General features: G+C 48.8%; 1 protein-coding gene across 17 annotated transcripts in view; it reads left to right on the forward strand.

Moving 5' to 3' along the window:
• The first annotated feature begins 2,711 nt into the window (after nucleotides 1-2,711).
• Nucleotides 2,712-17,542, forward strand: part of INPP4A (inositol polyphosphate-4-phosphatase type I A) — a 120,087-nt gene continuing 105,256 nt past the window's right edge. For 7 of the 17 annotated variants that reach the window (XM_044925620.2, XM_044925627.2, XM_044925621.2 and 4 more), the window contains exon 1: nucleotides 2,714-2,969. The gene's annotated coding sequence lies outside the window, so the exon portion shown is untranslated. Of the gene's footprint in view, nucleotides 2,970-17,542 lie in introns of all 17 variants that reach the window. The other 10 variants (XM_044925619.2, XM_044925625.2, XM_044925626.2 and 7 more) reach the window with 2 other exon arrangements.

The following is a 17,542-nucleotide window of genomic DNA, read 5'->3' on the forward strand; positions in this document are numbered from 1 at the left end:
CTGCTGGCTTTCACAGCTACCACGACAGCAGGGCTGTTGGGTTTCAAGGTTACGTATATCCTCCAATGAAAACACATATAAACACAAATATATCTTACTTGAAAGTGAAAGTGTTAGTCACCCAGTCAGTTCTGACTCTTTGTGACCCCATGCATTGTAGCTCATCAGGCTTCTCTGTCCATGGAATTCTCCAGGAAGAATACTGGAGCAGGTTGCCATTCCCTTCTCCAGGGAACTTCTAAACTCATGGATCAAACTCAGGGATCAAACCGGGTCTGCTGCATTGCAGGTGGGTTCTTTACCATCTGAGCCACCAGGGACGCCCTCTTATCATGTTTAAAGGCCCCCAGAGAAATTCTCATGTAGGTTGGTTCTAGTTCCCCAAATAGCACTATAGATGATCTAAGTCCACATGTTTATCAGAATCCCTGGTCAGTTTGTTAAAATATAGATTTCTTGGCCCATTTTCAGAGTTTCTGATTCAGTTCTGGTGTGGAACCTGGGAACTTGTGTTTCTAGCAAGTTTGGAGAAGATGTTAATGTTGTTGTTGTTTAGCGACTCAGTCATGTCCAACTCTTTGCAACCCCAAGAACTGCAGCACATCAGGCTTCCCTGTCCTTCACCATTGTTCAAACTCATGTCCATTGAGTTGATGAGGCCATACAACCATCTCATCCTCTGTTGACCCCTTCTCCTCGTACCTTCAATCTCTGCAAGCATATCAAGGCCTTTTCCAATGAGTCGGCTCTTCACTGATATCAGGTGGCCAAACTATTGAACTTCAGCTTCAGCATCAGTCCCTCCAATGAATATTCAGGACTGATTTCCTTTAGGATTGACTGGTTTGATCCCCTTACTGTTCAAGGGATTCTCAAGAGTCTTCTCCAGCACCACAGTTTGAAAGCATCTATTCTTTGGCACTCACTTTATGATCCAACTCTCATATCCATACATGACTACTGGAAAAACCATAGCTGTTGTTAGGGAACCACATGTTGAGAGTTTCTAAAAGATGGCGATGTCTTCCCACAGATACACTTCCAGGATACCTTCTTCTATTATGTTGTGATACTTAGGGAATGCATAGTACCATATTTACTAACAAACTTGGCTCCCTTTTTTCTTGATAATGTTCCCTCTACACTGAAACTGCGGTCCCAGTCCTTGCCATACTGAAAATGTAATTAATCTTTATAAGATTAAAAAGTGAATTGCACTGCAATCAAGTGACTAATGTTACTGGAAGCTGGACTATGTTTAGATGTTTGTGAATTTAAATTTGTTACTTTAAAATTTTTGTTGTTGTTGATTTCTTTTTAAGTCAGTAATTTAAACATTCTCTTGGCTGGATTAAAGTTTTGCTTTGCTTTGCTTAGTCGCTCAGTCCTGTCCACTCTTTGTGACCCCACGGGACTGTGTCCATGGGGATTCTCCAGGCCAGAATACTGGAGTGGGTTACCATGCCCTCCTCCAGTGGATCGTCCCAACCCAGGGATGGAATCTAGGAATCCCACATTGCATTCTTTACCAGGGAAGCCCTGATTAAAGTTAACAAGGCCATAAAATGTATTGTCTGAACACTTTTGAGAACACTTTTTAGAATGAAAGGTGTAAAGTGAGAATGTCCCAGCTATACCAGGTTTATAATGGTCATCCTAATTTTAGAAGATAAAGTATAAAAGTATTTTTGTATTTCCACAAGTTTGATTTCTTTTTTGACTTTAATTTTATGCTAGGGTTAAAGTTCTGTTGATATTTCTTTCCATTTATCTGAAGAAATAATAGAAAGCTTTTTGTGAGTAAATTTCTTTTCAGAAGAGAAAAAAGTCAGAAAATAAACTTCAAAAATAGTTTTATATTTACTTATTTTAATTTCAGACTGTTTTCCTCGTTTGGCTTTTGGTGACATAGGGAAGCTCAGATCTAAACGTTCGAGGAGTTTTAATTTTCATTTCTAACAGGTTAACATCTGCTCTTTTTAAAGTAAATTGTACATTGTTGCTTTTATACCTGAGAGATGTGAGCTCCGACTAAGTGTTCTGGTTTATTGAATTAGTTTTCATTAAAGAATTTTTTTTTCTGATGAAGACGAAGATAAATGTTCATATTCAGTCCATTATTTCCCTTCCTCAAGAGAAATATTAAGTCTTAAAGTCCTATTAAAGAGAAATTATTCTTCTAAAACTTCAGACTCTTCTGTATTTCCCTTCTACGGAAAAATAGAACTTTGGGAGAGAGGTGTAAGGAGCTGATATTTCGCAAGAGTCTATAAATGTATATTTAAACAATACGCCAGGACAGTCTGGAAGAGTGTTAGCAGCTCCTGTCTTCTTTTTGCTTATCTGTATCATCAAAGTATGGTTTTAATTTTTGCTTATTTCTAGGTTGAATGTTGTTTCCTAGACGTGGCCGAAGGACCCCGGGAAGCGCTCTCCCCAAAGGGCCAGTGCGGCTCCCGGGGTCCCGGCTCTCTCCGGGGCCTTCTTCCTCGGGAATGCGTCAGGACCTCCAATCCTCAGTATACTTGAGGGCGAAAACGCCATCGTCCAATTAAAGTGCAGAAGTTCAAGAACTCCTTGCAGGCGATTTCGTCACAGCGGACAGCGAGTTTTGAAGGAACCCACACGAAAGCCGCGGAGGAGGACCCGCCGGGTGAGGGCGGGCCTGCCGGGAGCTGGGGGAGTGCGCATGCGTGGCGAGGGGGCGGGGCCGGCGTGGCCCCCGGAGCAGCGGCGGCGGCAGCGGCGGCGGCGGCGGCGGGCTAGGAGCTGCAGCGCGGGTTGCGGGTTCGCGGCTGGGGTGGGCGCCGCGGGCCGGGACAGAGGGACCGACACCTGGAGCCAGACCGCAGCCCAGGACTTCGCGACCTAGAGGCGGCGCTGCTGCTGCGAGGCTCGGGCGCGCGCCCCGGCGGCACCGAGGACGGCCGGGAGGCAGGGCGCGGGCGCCGCGGGCCCGGACGCGCCAGGTAGGTGGCCGGGCCGGGAGTATCGCGGCGGCTCCGAGCCGCCGGAGACCGGGATGCTTCCCGGGCGGAGTTGGGGCGCGGCGCACACCTCGACGCCGGGCGCGCCGGACGCGTACGGCGCCCGCGGTTGTCATGGAAATCGTACAGTCTAGCGGTCCCCGGGCGGTGGCGTCTGTGGAGAACAATCCGACCCCAGCGACCCCCAGCCGTACGACGCCTCGGGCCGCCAGGGGCTGAGGGGAGCCGGGATGCGGGGACGCGGCGCCCCCGAGGCCAGGCTGGTCGCGGCGCCTGCTTGGTGTATCTCCAGGACTGAATCTTGGTGACTCCAGACGCCGAGGCCTCGCGGTGTTTCGGGTGTAAACAGAACCGGGTTAAAATAAACATGCCTCTCGATGTAGGAAATCTGGTCCCATCCTTCCAAACTCTGACCTTTTCTGCCGGTCCACAGCCCCCGACAACATTTCTGACATCTTTGCTTTTGATATTTTCTTTCTTTATGGCTTTGCTAGTCAATGAATTGAGGCCCGAAAGACCTGCAGGGTTTCTGTGACCGGCTCTTGAAAAGCCAGTCCTGAATGTGTAGGCCATAGGAGATTGAAACACTCAAAACGTCAACGGTAATTTACGCCTTTGTGGGCTAAGGGAGCTGTGATGGGGTATGATGGGCTCCGTTCTCTCTCCCCTTGTCGCCTGCCCTCTGACATTACATAATCATGTATTCCTCCTGCCCCGAGTTCATCCATAATGACAGGTCATGAAAATAATCCTCTGGGTAAGAAAAAAGTGTAGGCAGTAGTAAAGCCCATCTTGTCTTCTTGCTTTGCCACTGAATAGGTTTTGTGTTGGGAGACTGCTTAAGAGTGGAATTTGGTTCGCCACCTGCCCATTTGGGCATCTAAACCGAGGGAGCAGGGGGTGGGGTGGCAGTTTGAATGTTGCAGTGAGATTCTGCCTGATTCATCTCTGTGCACGGTGGATGGTATGGACTGTGGGCAGTAGGGCTGGCAATGGAACGAGCTGTCTTGTATGCCAGTCCTGCATCTGCCAGTTGCTACCTCTGTTTTCCAATTTTCTCATCTCTGGAAGGTGAGAACAAAACCTACTGTGCTGAGTTTGTTTTGGAATCTAGATGCTGTTGGCATTGGTAAGTGCACATAGGCTAGCTATAGGTTGTCCTAGAACGAAGCCTAATTTTTCTTTGAAGACAGGCTTTCTTTATCAGGAATTTTTGCCTTTGGATTTAGGCTAGGAACTTTGTTTGGGAAGGTTCTTTGTGGAAATGCTTATTTCTGGAAGAGTCGATTCACTGGTTTCTTGGAATAAAGTTGAAATGATGGTGCCCGTGTGGGAAGGTCAGGGTAGCTGTGCAGAGGTTTGGTGTCAGGAGGCCGAGGTGCTGCCCCAGGGGTCATTGCATGTGACTGGAGTCCACAAGGCCTTGTTCTCTGTGGTGTCTCATAAACAAGCCAAAGTTACAGTTATAGGTAGAGTTTGCCCTGAAGACAGGGCTTAAAGAAATAAATGCTGGAAAAATTCATAGAAAGGAAGGCTGTATTTCCACTGAGCTCAGTGGTAGAATCATTTGTATTTATTCTGTTAGCTACTTTATTTAGCTTTTTCATTAGGCTTAGGCCATCTCAAAGTGTTAATTTGCTCAGGTGCAAGTACTGCCTCCCAACTAGACTCAAAGCCAAGAGTAGACATTATATCCTATCGTTTTTGGAAACTGGATATTTTGTTGTATTGCTGTTAGACTTTAAGCCATTAGTAATTAAAAAAAAAAATCAATTTAGGGAAAGGATGAAATCAAATAACGTCCATGAGAGGTTGTGGTATGCTGTAAAGCACTCGAGAGACCGGTTGTATCTGATAGAACCACTGGCCCTTCAGATCCCTTTAGGCAGTTGCCTGCCTGGGAGCATTCTCCTCAGCCAGCAAATCTACAAATGCACCCAAGGAATGGAACTAAAAATCCCGTGGGACAGACTGACCCTCCCACCCCCAACCCATGGCGTCACATGTCAAAAATTCAGTGAAAGCAGAGGCGGAGACATGGGACCAAGACTATTTTATCCTGGTTTCTGATGGAAAACTCCTTTAGAGATTATGCATTCCAGGAAGGGCCCTGTGGCATCATCAGCTGCTCACAGCATCAGGAGCCTTTGGCTTTCACTGAGGAAAAGCAGCGCACGTTTGCAGAGAAGAAGGCTTGATTACCTCTTTGCTGCTGCTGTGGAACTTGATTAAGAAGCTAGTCCTAGTCTTGAGAGATCCTTCAACACAACTTTTCCAGTGTCCTGGAGCAGAAGCTTTGTGAGGAGAGCCTTTTCTGGGGAGACCAGTATAAACACTGGGGCAGGCCGGCTTCATTTTGTCTCTCTGTACTTTTAAGAAAAATACCATCGTGAACTTAATCCCCAGGAATTTACCTGTGTTTCTGTGCATATGCACTCATTGGTCTCTTAAAATCTTTTAATGTATTACTTCAGATTTGCTGAAAACTTGTGAGAATAATCCAGAGTTCCCAAATACCCTTTACCCAGATTCTCCAAATGTTGACATTTGCTTTATCCTCTCTCATGTTTGTGTGGGATCATTCCTCTCTCAGGACTTCCCAGGTGGCGCTAGTGGTAAAGAATCTGCCTGTAATGCAGGAGACGCGGGTTCAATCCCTGGGTCAGGAAGATCCCCTGAAGGAGGGCATGGAAACCCACTCCAGTATTCTTGCCTAGAGAATCCCATGGACAGAGGAGCTTGGTGGGCTATAGTCCATGGGGTCACAAAGAGTTGGACACTACTGAAGTGACTTAGCACGATGCACACACTCTTTTCTGAAACGTTTAATGTTAAGTTGCAGACTTGATACACTTTTACTTTATTGTGTGTTTCATAATAATAAGGACATTTTCTTACAGAACAACAGTATGATGATTAAAAATCAGGAAATTAAATGTCGACGCAGCACTAATCATCTACAGATCTTTTTCAAGATCTTGCCAGTAGCCACTTTAGCGCAAAAGGAAATGCAAGATTATGTGTTGTGTTAAACTGTACTGCCTTTTTAGTCTCCTTTAATCCGGAGCAGTTCCTGAGTCTTTCTTTGTATTTCCTGACTTTGACAGTTTTGGAGACAGTTACCTGTGTTTTGGATAATGTCCCTCAGTTTGGGTTTGCATGCAGTTTCCTCCTGCTTAGATTCATTGTTCGCACTTTTGGCTGATGCGGCACAGGGGTGATATTGTAGGCATCTTAGGTGGTGGGAGGCAGATGCTCTTGATGAGTCCCATTCTCTAGTCCTAACTTTCATCACCTGAGTAAGAGGGTGTCTGCCTGTTTTCCTCACTGAAAGTTACCATTTTCCCTTTGTTGTTAACATGTATATCATAGTAAGATCTCTTGCGACTATGTAAATATGCTGTTTTAGAATCCATTGATGATTCTTACCCAGATCAGTTATGATAGTTGACAGATGGTGACTTTCTAATTCATTGTTTCTTTCCATGCTTATTAGTGGGAGTTGTACTGAAAGGAAGATCTTTACTTTCTCCCTCATTTACTCTAATTTACATCTCTGTACTCACAAATACCTGCTTTATGCAACATAGTTACTCTCATTATTCATTTTTTAAAAAATTCTGGCTGTGCTGGCTCTTCCTTGCAGCTGGTGGGCATTTTCTAGCTGCCTCACGCATAGGCGCTCCTCTAGTTGTGCTGTGTGGGCTCAGTAGTTGTGGTATGCAGGCTTAGTTGCCCCCTGGCATGTGGGATCTCAATTCCCTGACCGGGGATTGAACCTGTGTCCCCTGCATTGGAAGGCTTATTCTTAACCACTGGACCACCAGACAAGCCCCCTGTTTATTTTTCTGCTTAAATTGTCCCAGATTTGGCCTGCAGGAGCCCCTTCCAGCTGGCTCCTAGGTCCTTTTGACATGTCCTCCTCGTTCTTTGGGAACTTCTTTACTTTCTGGCCCCAAACTGCCTTGTACTTTCTAGTCCTGAATTCAGCCATTTTTCCTAAGAGTTCAAGTTCCTTTTCGTGGAGAATGGAATTTAAAACCCAGATCTGGGTGCTAGGTGTGCTCCTTGCTGCTTCTAGGTCTCCTCAGTGGACGGATGTTCTCACTGGAAATATAAATGGAGACCCATTATACAAAATTTTCCCTGATTTGCTTTAATGCTGTGTCCTGGAGACCTGTATGTACTGACATGAAAAGTTTAGTCTGTATTCCGGAGTGTGAGTGTACCGTAATTTACCTAACTATCCTTTTTGATCTACATTTAGGTTGTTTCCAGTTTTCTGCTCTAAAAATAGTGTGGAATCTGTGAACCACATCATTGTCAACACAGATGTTTCAGTCTTCTAGATTTCCAGAAGTAGATTTTCTGGGTTCAGTTCAGTCACTCAGTTGTGTCCAACTCTCTGTGACACCATGGACTGCAGCATGCCAGGCTTCCCTGTCCATCACCAACTCCCAGAGCTCGCTCAAACTCATGTCCATTGAGTTGGTGATGCCATCCAACCATCTCATTCTCTGTTGTCCCCTTCTCCTCCTGCCTTCAATCTTTTCTAGCATCAGGGTCTTTTCTAAGAAGTCAGTTTTCCCCATCAGGTGGCCAGAGTATTGGAGCTTCAGCATCAGTCCTTCCAATGAATATTCAGGACTGATCTCCTTTAGGATGGACTGGTTGGATCTCCTTGCAGTCCAAGGGACTCTCAGGAGTCTTGTCCAACACTACAGTTCAAAAGCACCAGTTCTTCAGCGGTCAGCTTTCTTTATGGTTCAGCTCTCACATGCATACGTGACTATTGTTAAAACCATGACTCAGACTATATGGGTATTTGTTAATAATGGCTCTGCTTTTTAATATGCAGTCTAGGTTGGTCATAACTTTTCTTCCAAGGAGCAAGAGTCTTTTAAAAAGTTTCATGGCTGCAGTCACCATCTGCAGTGATTTTGGAGTCCAAGAAAATAGTCTGTCACTGTTTCCATTGTTTCTCCATCTACTTGTCAAGAAGTGATGGGATTGGATGCCATGATTGTTGTTTTTTGAGTGTTGGGTTTTAAGCCACCTTTTTCACTCTCTTTCACCTTCATCAAGAGGCTCTTTAGTGCCTGTTCGCTTTCTGCCATTAGAGTGGTATCATCTGCGTATCTGAGGTTATTGATATTTCTCCCTGCAGTCTTGATTCCAGCTTGTGCTTCATCCAGCCTGGCATTTTGCATGATTTACTCTGTAGGTAAGTTAAATAAGCAGGGTGGCAATATACAGTCTTGTCGTACTCTTTTCCCAACTTGGAACCAGCCTGTTGTTCCATGTCCAGTTTAACCTGTTGCTTCTTGACCTGCATACAGGTTTCTCAGGAGGCAGGTAAGGTGGTCTGGTATTCCCATCTCTTTAAGAATTTTCCACAATTTGTTGTGACCCACACAGTCAAAGGCTTTGGCGTAGTCAATAAAGCAGAAGGAGATGTTTTTCTGGAATTCTCTCGCTTGGAGAATTTTGAGCATTACTTTGCTAGCATGTGAGATGAGTGCAATTGTGTGGTAGTTTGAACATTCTATGACATTGCCTTTCTTTGGGATCGGAATGAAAACTGACCTTTTCCAGTTCTGTGACCACTGCTGAGTTTTCCAAATTTGCTGACATATTGAGTGCAGCACTTTGACAGCATCATCTTCTAGTATTTGAAATAGTTCAGCTGGAATTCCATCACCTCCACTAGCTTTGTTTGTAATGATGGTTCCTAAGGCCCACTTGACTTAACATTCCAGGATGTCTGGGTCTGGGTAGTGATAACACCATTGTGGTTACCCAGGTCATTAAGATCTTTTTGTTTCTGGGTTAATGCATAATATTAAATGCATAACTTTGCCAAATTGCCCTCCTCGCCCCATCCCATTTCCAAGAGGCTTTATCTCTCTTTTCATCAGAGCACAGATAATGTGCAAAATTGCCTTTTCCCCTTTAATTCAGCCAGCACTGAACTGAAGAGTACGAATATTGTTAATTTTTGCCAAACTAGTGGATTAAGAATGTTACTTTTTAAATTACATTTCCCAAATTACCAAAAGTATTGAAAACCTTTTCTTTCTAGTTTTTATTTTAGCTGTGAGTTACCTGGTCGTATCCTTTGTGGGCTTCCCTGGTGGCTCAGACGGTAAAGTATCTGCCTGCAATGCCGGAGACCTGGGTTCGATTGCTGGGTTGGGAAGATCCCCTGAAGAAGGGAATGGCAGTCCACTCCATTATTCTTGCCTGGAGAATTCCATGGACAGAGGGGCCTGGTGGGCTACAGTCCATGGGGTTACAAAGAGTCAGACACGACTGAGCGACTTTTTTTCCCCATCCTTTGTGGATTTACCTGTTCGTATCCTTTGTGGATTGCCTGTTCACATCCTTTGCCCATTTTTCCTTATTAGGTTGTTTATCTTACTGTGCTGTGGAATGTACTATAAGTTTGGACCCTCCAGTTGGCTGTGTGACTTTGGGGAAGGAGCGTTATCTTTCTGTGCCTGGTTTTCTCATCTGTAAAACTGGGCTGAAGGCAGTGGCAACCCCAGAGGCTTGTCGCGGGGGTGAACGAGTTAAGACCCGTCGGGTGTGTAGAGCGGCGCCTGACGCCGGCAGAGCTCCCAGGGACTGAAGCTTAGGACGGGGTTATATGGTGAGCATGTGCTGGAGCCCACATGGAACTGGAAATCAGAGCAGCCTCTTCTCATTGGGTTTAATCTCTTACCCATCCCTTTTGACATAACCCAGGTGGGAAATAAGAGCCCAGGGCTCCTGGGTGCTCGTCTCCTCTCTCTTTGGACCTTGCCTGTGCCCTGTCGCATGCCTGCCAGCCAGCCCAGCTAGCCCCTCGTGTCTGCCCACAGTCCCTCACCTGGGGCAGCTGAGACACCGCGGGCCCTTCCATGTGGAATCTGCTCAGTCGGGGTCACCTGGTGAAGGTGTCAGAAGCAGGCAGTATCTGGCATGGGCAGGCATGCTATGGGGATAAAGATGAGGTGTCCATTTTCTGGAATGGGGTCAGGAAAACAGATGGGTGTCCTCTGGCCTCCAGGAGGAAGGGAGGGGACTGCTGGAGGCGCCAAGAGATCAGCTCCCCCCAGCTCCCTTCCTGAAACCTCTCAGAGCCTTTTCCTCAGACACCTGGTCATTGTCCAGACCCTGAGACCCTGCATGGCCCGACCTGTCCCACTTGCAGGCAGGATGCTGGGGTCTCCCGAAAGCCTCTCTCTGCCCTGTCCGCTGTTCTGCACCTCACCAGTGCCCTTGAGCGGCTGTTAGAGCAGCCTCTGGTAAAGCTCCCTCACTCTCAAATGTGGGCCTCCTTTCCTTCCCTGTCCTGGGTTGTTTGCATTTCAGCGGTGCATTCTCTAGCCCATTAATTAGAGCTTTCAAGAAGGATGACCTTGGTGTGCAGATCCTGGGAGTGTGAAGGAAATGAATGTGGGCGGGCCGGTGTTTCTGGAGAGTGGGCCCTCCTGGGAGATGTGGACGCCCAGTTCAGGAGTCTCCCTGGGGTTGTGGATTATGGGCTCTGTCGGTTGGGGTGCTGTTGGCTGCCAGGTAAACAGTAAGGACATTGAGTGTCTCAACCGGAGCCCTCTTTAGCAGCAGTTTCATCGAGGACCTAGATTCCACATTCCAGGGTCAGTCTCCCAGTGGTTGGGATGATCCTTAGGGCCAGCGGGACTGTGTGAAGGAGGCATGCCAGCCAGTCGCCAGCCAGTCCCTAGCCCTGCTCTGGCCAGTGGGAGTGGTGAGGATCACACGGCCTCCCCAGACCCAGAACACGAGGCTGCAGGCTGACTGACCTAGCCGTGCTTCTCTGAGCCTGGTCTCCAGACCAGCAGCCTCAACATCACTCGAGACTTGTCTGACATAGTTTCATGCCCCAACCAGCCAACCAAATCAGAAACTCGGGGAGGGCCCTGCGGTCTGTTTTTAAACTAGCCCACTAGGTGATTCTCCTCCAAGATCAAGTATGAGAATTGCTCTCTTAGATTAATCAAGGCCACCTCCCACTCAACTGGAAATGGGGCTGCTGTTTCCAGAATCCAGAGAGGAAAGTTCCCAAAAAAGGCGGGCAGCAGAGAAAAGTTGGGAGATCAGCCCGTGGTGTCAGCCGAGGGGTGTGCGAAGTGTCTAAGGAGCCTTGCCTGCCTTGGCCCCCTGCCCCAGTGTATGGACCTGGCTGAGTGCCCAGCTCCTGCCCGCAGCCTCTCCAACCTCTCTGAGCGAGACCCCGACCTTCCTCCAGGACGGTGTTGATAACACCAGCCCCCAAGGGCGTGGGGACCGGGCCCTGCTGACTCACTTCCCCAAGCAGGTCCTGGAGTGTGTTCAGGTGTGTGGGGTGTGCACTCTCTGCTACTTCTCACTCAGTTAGGGAGAAACGGACCCCTGCCATTAGTAGGGGCTTGGGGAATGTCGGAGGAACTGGCCTGCAGGGACAGGCCCTCTGAATGGCAGCAGGTCCTCTCCCTGGCGCCCCGCATGTGATCAGCGTTGTCATCCCCTTGGGCAGGCACAGCCCCGCTGCACGTTTGGGTGAGTGGAACAGCCATCTTCCTCATGGGGTTCCAGGTTTCTCCTGGAGCTCAAGAGCTGAGGTGCTTCTGGATTTTCTGGACTTGCAGGGCTTTCAGGGCCCATCCTGATATGTAAGCATGATGTGTGGGAGCTGTCTCGGATTCAGTGCTGCAGCTCTGGTGCTGATGGCTGAGGAAGGAAGAGCGGCCGAGGGGCAGAAGGGCTGGGAGGGGCTCAAACATGTTTGCAGACGGCGGCTGTTGGTGAAGTCAGCCTGAGGTTGTGACCAGGATTTAAACGTTTTTTAAAATAGAATACAGAATATCCAAATAGATTTCCTACAGGGAGGGGAAGCATTTTTTTTTTTTAATAAAATACCTAGTTATTTGCATGTGGTGTGTGAGTGGGTATCATGATTGTTTCTTCCTGTGGTTTCTTGTTTGTTTGTTTTTAAATAAATCTAAGAGTCAAGCACAGAAAGGAGAGGGCTCCTCTGGTTGTGTACATACATGGGGTCTTTTCCTGGGGAGGGTGCCTCGGGGGTCCATGGCTCATGATGGCTGGAAAGCCACCAATCTGAACCGAGAGGGGCCTTCCTGTGGTGTGGGCTGGGGTCGTGGAGCTGGCTGCCCAAGGACAGCAGGGCAAGGGTCTAAGCTTCCTAGTCTTACTCTGGTTAATTTTTTGTGGTGTTTGACCCTCCTAACGATGCTGGGGATCATCAGCAGGGCCACGCGGAGACCAGAGCGGGGTGGGGTGTGCGGAGGCAGTGGCAGGGAGCGTGTCAGCTTGTCAGAGGTCCAAGATTTGACTCTGGATGCCTGACCCATCCTTCTAACAGGGCGATCAGCATACAGCGGCCTACCGAGGCAGGGAGGGAATGGCAATGGAGGTGGAGATAGATGTGGACAGGTTTTAGTGTCCGCCTTGTTTTGAGGCCAGCCGCACTTTGCCTGTGACACCCCCTCCCCTGTGTGGCTTGACTGTGACGGGACAACGCCTAAGGCACCGTGGCTGCCATCGACAGTCATGTGTATTTTGCAGGGGTGAATCTGGTTTGTCTCACAGCCTCTGCAGCCATGTCTTCGGGCTGTCTGTGTCCGGTTTTTGAGCGGAGCAAGTTGGGATGTGGGAAGAGAAAGTGCTGGACAAGAACCTGAGTCAACTCTCGTGTGTCAAATGGGGAAGGCGCCTGGCGGATGGGATGGGCTGGGTGTGGATTGAGTAGTACAGGCGGCAGAGATCTGTGCGCTGCAGCTCTGGGCCAGCGCCCGTCCAGGGAAGGTACCTTCCCGCAGGAGGCCGGGCATCTTTACAGTCTTGATTACCCCTCTTCCTACCGTGTCCCTGTTCTAAAACGTGTATTCAAAAGGGTGGAGTGTGTCGCATCTCTGAGTCCTGCTCAGGGCACCTCTGAGGGGAAATGCTGCAGAAGAAGGAGGTTTTGAGAGGCAGGGGACTGCCAGCAAAGGTCAGAGGAGAAGGATGTGGGCAGGAGGAGGAAGAGGGAAGTGGGGGAGGGGTCTGGACTCATAGAGCTTTGGTCAGGTGGTCACTGACCCAGCTGTCTTCTGCTGACACTTTTTTTTCCTAAAGCACATAGAAACTTGTGATTGTGTGCAGTGGAATGTTAAATATTTTCACATTTCTTACTGATTGCTTTGACTGTGTTCTGCATAAGCACATGTTAAACAGTGATCACATTGCATAATTGGGTGATAATCAAATGACCTATAAAATGGAATCTTTGACAGAGTCCAGTTAGAATGGGGCTGTGTGCCAGGAAGTATCAAGATGCCCTAGACTCTTCCAAACATTGTCATTACTCTGGTTTGGAGGAGGAGAGGTGGCTGAGCTGGTTGGCCTTGGGGAAACACCAAGCTGGTCAACACCCACCTGGGGTGGAGGCGTCATGCGGAAAGTTCAGCTTCTCTGTGCACTGGTGCTGATTAGAATCTCGAAGACAGAGTTTTGGGTGAAGTAGAAAAGGATAGCTTTACTACCTTGCCAGGCAAAGGGGGCCATAGCGGGCTAATGCCCCCAGAACCCTGTGTCCCAACTTGGGGCCGATAGTGAGAAGTTTTATCATAATTGTTTGAAGAGGGTGTGATCAGCTTGTGGACATTCTTCTAATGGGTTGGTGGTGAGGTAAGTAGGAGTCAGCATCGTCAACCTTCAGGTCCAGCTGGTCTGGGTCTACATGCTTGTGGGCTGCGTACTGTCATTAATTGTTAATTTTTTCCACCTGGAAGGGAGTTCAGTATTTACAAAACAGCTCCAAGGTATGGTTGTGTATATTCTTTGATGAGGAACCAGGACCTTGCCCCAAAGCTCCTCTTGCCTGTTTCTCCCTGGTCTTGCATCCCTGCTCTTCCCTAATAACTGCTTGAATCTGCCCATTGGAACTCAGGGAAGGTCATGGAGGTTGAGTGAAGGCTGCTGCTTATAATCCTAGAGATGTGGGACCCAAAGCCCTTGTGCTCAGGAGCCTCATGGCCCTGAGCGGGCAGTTGAGTTTTGCCCTCAGTTTGCAGGTGACTTGGTGAGGCTGGGCCTGAATCTTATCCCCTCCTTCCGTGTGCATATAGTGAAGGTCACTCCCAGCATTTCTGCCCCTTGGCTCCAGTCCTGCATGGCTGTGGACTGTGATGGTGCCCGAGGGCAGCGTGGGCAAAGTCTTCTGTGTGCCTGATTCGGTTGGCCTTGGGCTCAGACACGCCTGTACACACAGTCTATTTAGGGAAGTGCTTCTTGAGTCTGTGGCCTTGGAAGTCTACCTCCTGCCTTGTGCTCTTTTGCTTTCCCACCCCTCTGCAGTGATTCAGCAGCAGCTTTCTAGAATGGAGAAGCTCCGTGTCAGAGACGCGGGAGGACGCCTGGCGTGTTAGTGTAGGTGGAAGCTCCCTGTGCACCGTGCAGACCAAACTCCTCCTGGCCCCTGTGGACCGTCTGGTACCTTCCCTGGCTCCTCCCCCTGCGCCCTGTCCCCACACCTCAACTCTGAGGCTCTTTGCAGAAAGTCCCCCAGGACAACTGCACTCTGTGCTGAAGCCCAGATCCTTGTCATTCGCTTTGGAGACCACTGTACTCCCCAACAGTTTCCTTTTCTCTGATAATTTATGGACAGTTATTGTCTCATGCATCTCTGGATTCTCTCCGACAAGGTAACATCCTTCCCTGACTTCTCCGACCTCCTTTTACTCTCTTTTAGGGCTGTTTTATTTCTTAGTAGACATTCTTGACCTTTAACTCAAAGGGTACATGGATTTAACGTTACCAGTCAGAGCACTGCTGCTGCTGCTGCTGCTGCTGCTAAGCTGCTTCAGTCGTGTCCGACTCTGTGCAGCCCCACAGACGGCAGCCCACCAGGCTCCCCCGTCCCTGGGATTCTCCAGGCAAGAACATGGAGTGGGTTGCCATTTCCTTCTCTAATGCAGGAAAGTGAAAAGTGAAAGTGAAGTTGCTCAGTCGTGTCCGACTCTTAGGGACCCCATGGACTGCAGCCCACCAGGCTCCTCCGTCCATGGGATTCTCCAGGCAAGAGTACTGGAGTGGGGTGCCATTGCCTTCTCCCAGTCAGAGCACAGGCTGACTGAAAAGGAGGAGCTTCAGGTGGATATAACTGAACGAGGACTGTCCCTTCCAGAGGAGTCCTCCTAGCTCAGGGCTGCCCCCGCTGGTGAAAGCCGTCACATTCTTCATTTGTGTCTTCCTTAAACCCTGCAGAGCCCAGGAGGACAGGAATCCATCTTACTTGAAAGCACTAATAGTCTTGGAGATAGTGTTCTACTAGGACGTGTGTTTTGTGTTTGTCATTACCGGTGCCTTTGAACTGTATGGTATTTTGAATAACCCCAGCAGAAGGAGGAAGATCTTTGCATTTTGAGTCGACTTGATTGTTTAATCATTCTTTAATTAGTCAAGTATCTTTACTGAACTAGGTATTCACCTTGTTGGTCAAAGACAGAAGCAAAGCCAGCAGATGGGTTGGGAGCAGCGAGGGGCCTTCTGCAGGGTTGGGTCACTGGCTCAGAGAGAGGGATGCTCCCTGACAGCAGCACTGCCATCTTGGTTAAGGAGACCCAGGTTTTAAAATTGATTCCCATCAGTTTCTAAGGAGAAGGCAATGGCACCCGACTCCAGTACTCTTGGCTGGTAAATCCCATGGATGGAGGAGCCTGGGAGGCTGCAGTCCATGGGGTCGCTAAGAGTTGGACACGACTGAGCGACTTCACTTTCACTTTTCACTTTCGTGCATTGGAGAAGGAAATGGCAACCCACTCCAGTTACTCTTGCCTGGAAAATCCCAGGGACGGTGGAGCCTGGTGGGCTGCCGTCTATGTGGTCGCACAGAGTCGGACACGACTGAAGCGACTCAGCAGCAGCAGCAGCAGTTTCTAACCTGGGACCACGTAGGCCTTTTGCACTGGGGACTTGCCGATGGGGCTGGGAGCCTGATTGCGCCCCAGCCCCGAGGCTCCTGGGGCTCAGGCCACACTGTCTGGTGTGCAGGTTCGTCCTCAGAGCAGCCAGCACAGCCTCAGCCCCTTCTGTGGCAAAGAGGGTTCTCGACTGTTGTCGACATGGTTCATTTCAAACAGGATTAGATGCGCTGTGGCCAGATTCCCGGGATGTAATTGTGCATCACCCCTTGGCACTGGGCAGGACAGGAGCTGGCCGCTGTCACAGAGCCGTAGGCCGGCTGTGTCGTAGGCTGTCAGCCGCCGGCGTGTCACAGCAAGCCCACGGCTTACACCGCGAACCTAATGTAGTGGACGAACTGCAATGAATAAAAGCAAGGGCTAGTTTACTGCATAACCTAGATTTGTCTGTGAGGAACATGCAAGCCACGCTATTAAATGTTTGGGGCAGTAAATAGGAATTCGGTATATTAAAGCTTTTTAAACGTGCTACTCAAGCAGGCCTGGAAATAGAGTTTGTTAGCTTTTTTAGGATTATAAGTGTTGATTATGTTGGGAAGAAACTGTTCTATGAAGTAATTCAAACAAAATGAATCTTCTTCTGCTTATAAGTTCTTGTGAGAATGTACTCACCCTAGCCTGGAGCCCAGGGTAAATTTGAGAATGCTTTGTCTAAAGTTCTTTTTCTGGGAAAATGGGACTGTTAATCAACTTAAATCTGAAATAGTATCCTTCCTTGTTCCCAGCTCTTAGCACTCCAGGATGGTGACATTGTCCACCATTGGATTTAAGTGGGAAATGGTAAAATTGTTAAGATTAACGTCTAGCTGTGTGTAACGGCAGATCTGGAGGAAGAGGGGCTTAGTCAAAGGCGGTGTTTATTTCTCTCCTTGTACTGGTGTCTGGAGGTGGGCAGTCAGATTGTGCGCCCTCCTGTCCCCCGGCCCACCCTCTTGTCCAGGAAGGCAGCCAGAGGCGCACCCAGCTCTGGGGCCTTGTAGGCTGCAGGAAACTGAACTTCATGAGAACTCCTCCTCAAGCTCTCCTTGTGTCGTATTGGCAAGAGCTGAACCCAGGGCCACAGTCAGGGAGGCAGGCGGCCACATGCCAACTGAAGTTCAGGGTCCTGGGCCTGTTACTAAGGAGGAAAGGAAGAATAGACATTGGAGGCAACTCGCTGTGTCTTTCCTGCAAGTTGTTATCTGCTTTGAAAGATAAGTTTCTGTGCTTGTTGGGAAAGTGTTGGCAACATATTGGGGAAATTTCTGTGGGGAAAGGAGGTGTGGACAGCTATTGTAACTAAACTCAAGGGCCTGAGACCTTCCTCTCTTTCATGTGGGTCTTAACACTCGAGCCTGAAGTGGGTCCTGGATCCTTTGGGCCTTAATCCCTCATTTAAAGGACAGAAATGGCAGAGGTCTCATCTGAGTTCTTGGGGCACCAGGTGCCGAGGCTGCGGGCTGGATCTGCTTTCCCCACTAGGCCCTCGGGGTTTCTGGAGCCCTGGGTGTGTCCAGAGGCGAGGGCTGCCCGGGTGGGGGGACTTCAGGCAGGGTGTGGGATCCTACAAGGGCCAGTGGGCGAGATGCCCTGGGTGGGAAGGGGCCT

This window comes from Bubalus bubalis, chromosome 12 (assembly GCF_019923935.1).
Source record: "Bubalus bubalis isolate 160015118507 breed Murrah chromosome 12, NDDB_SH_1, whole genome shotgun sequence".
In the NCBI taxonomy this organism is placed as follows: domain Eukaryota; kingdom Metazoa; phylum Chordata; class Mammalia; order Artiodactyla; family Bovidae; genus Bubalus; species Bubalus bubalis.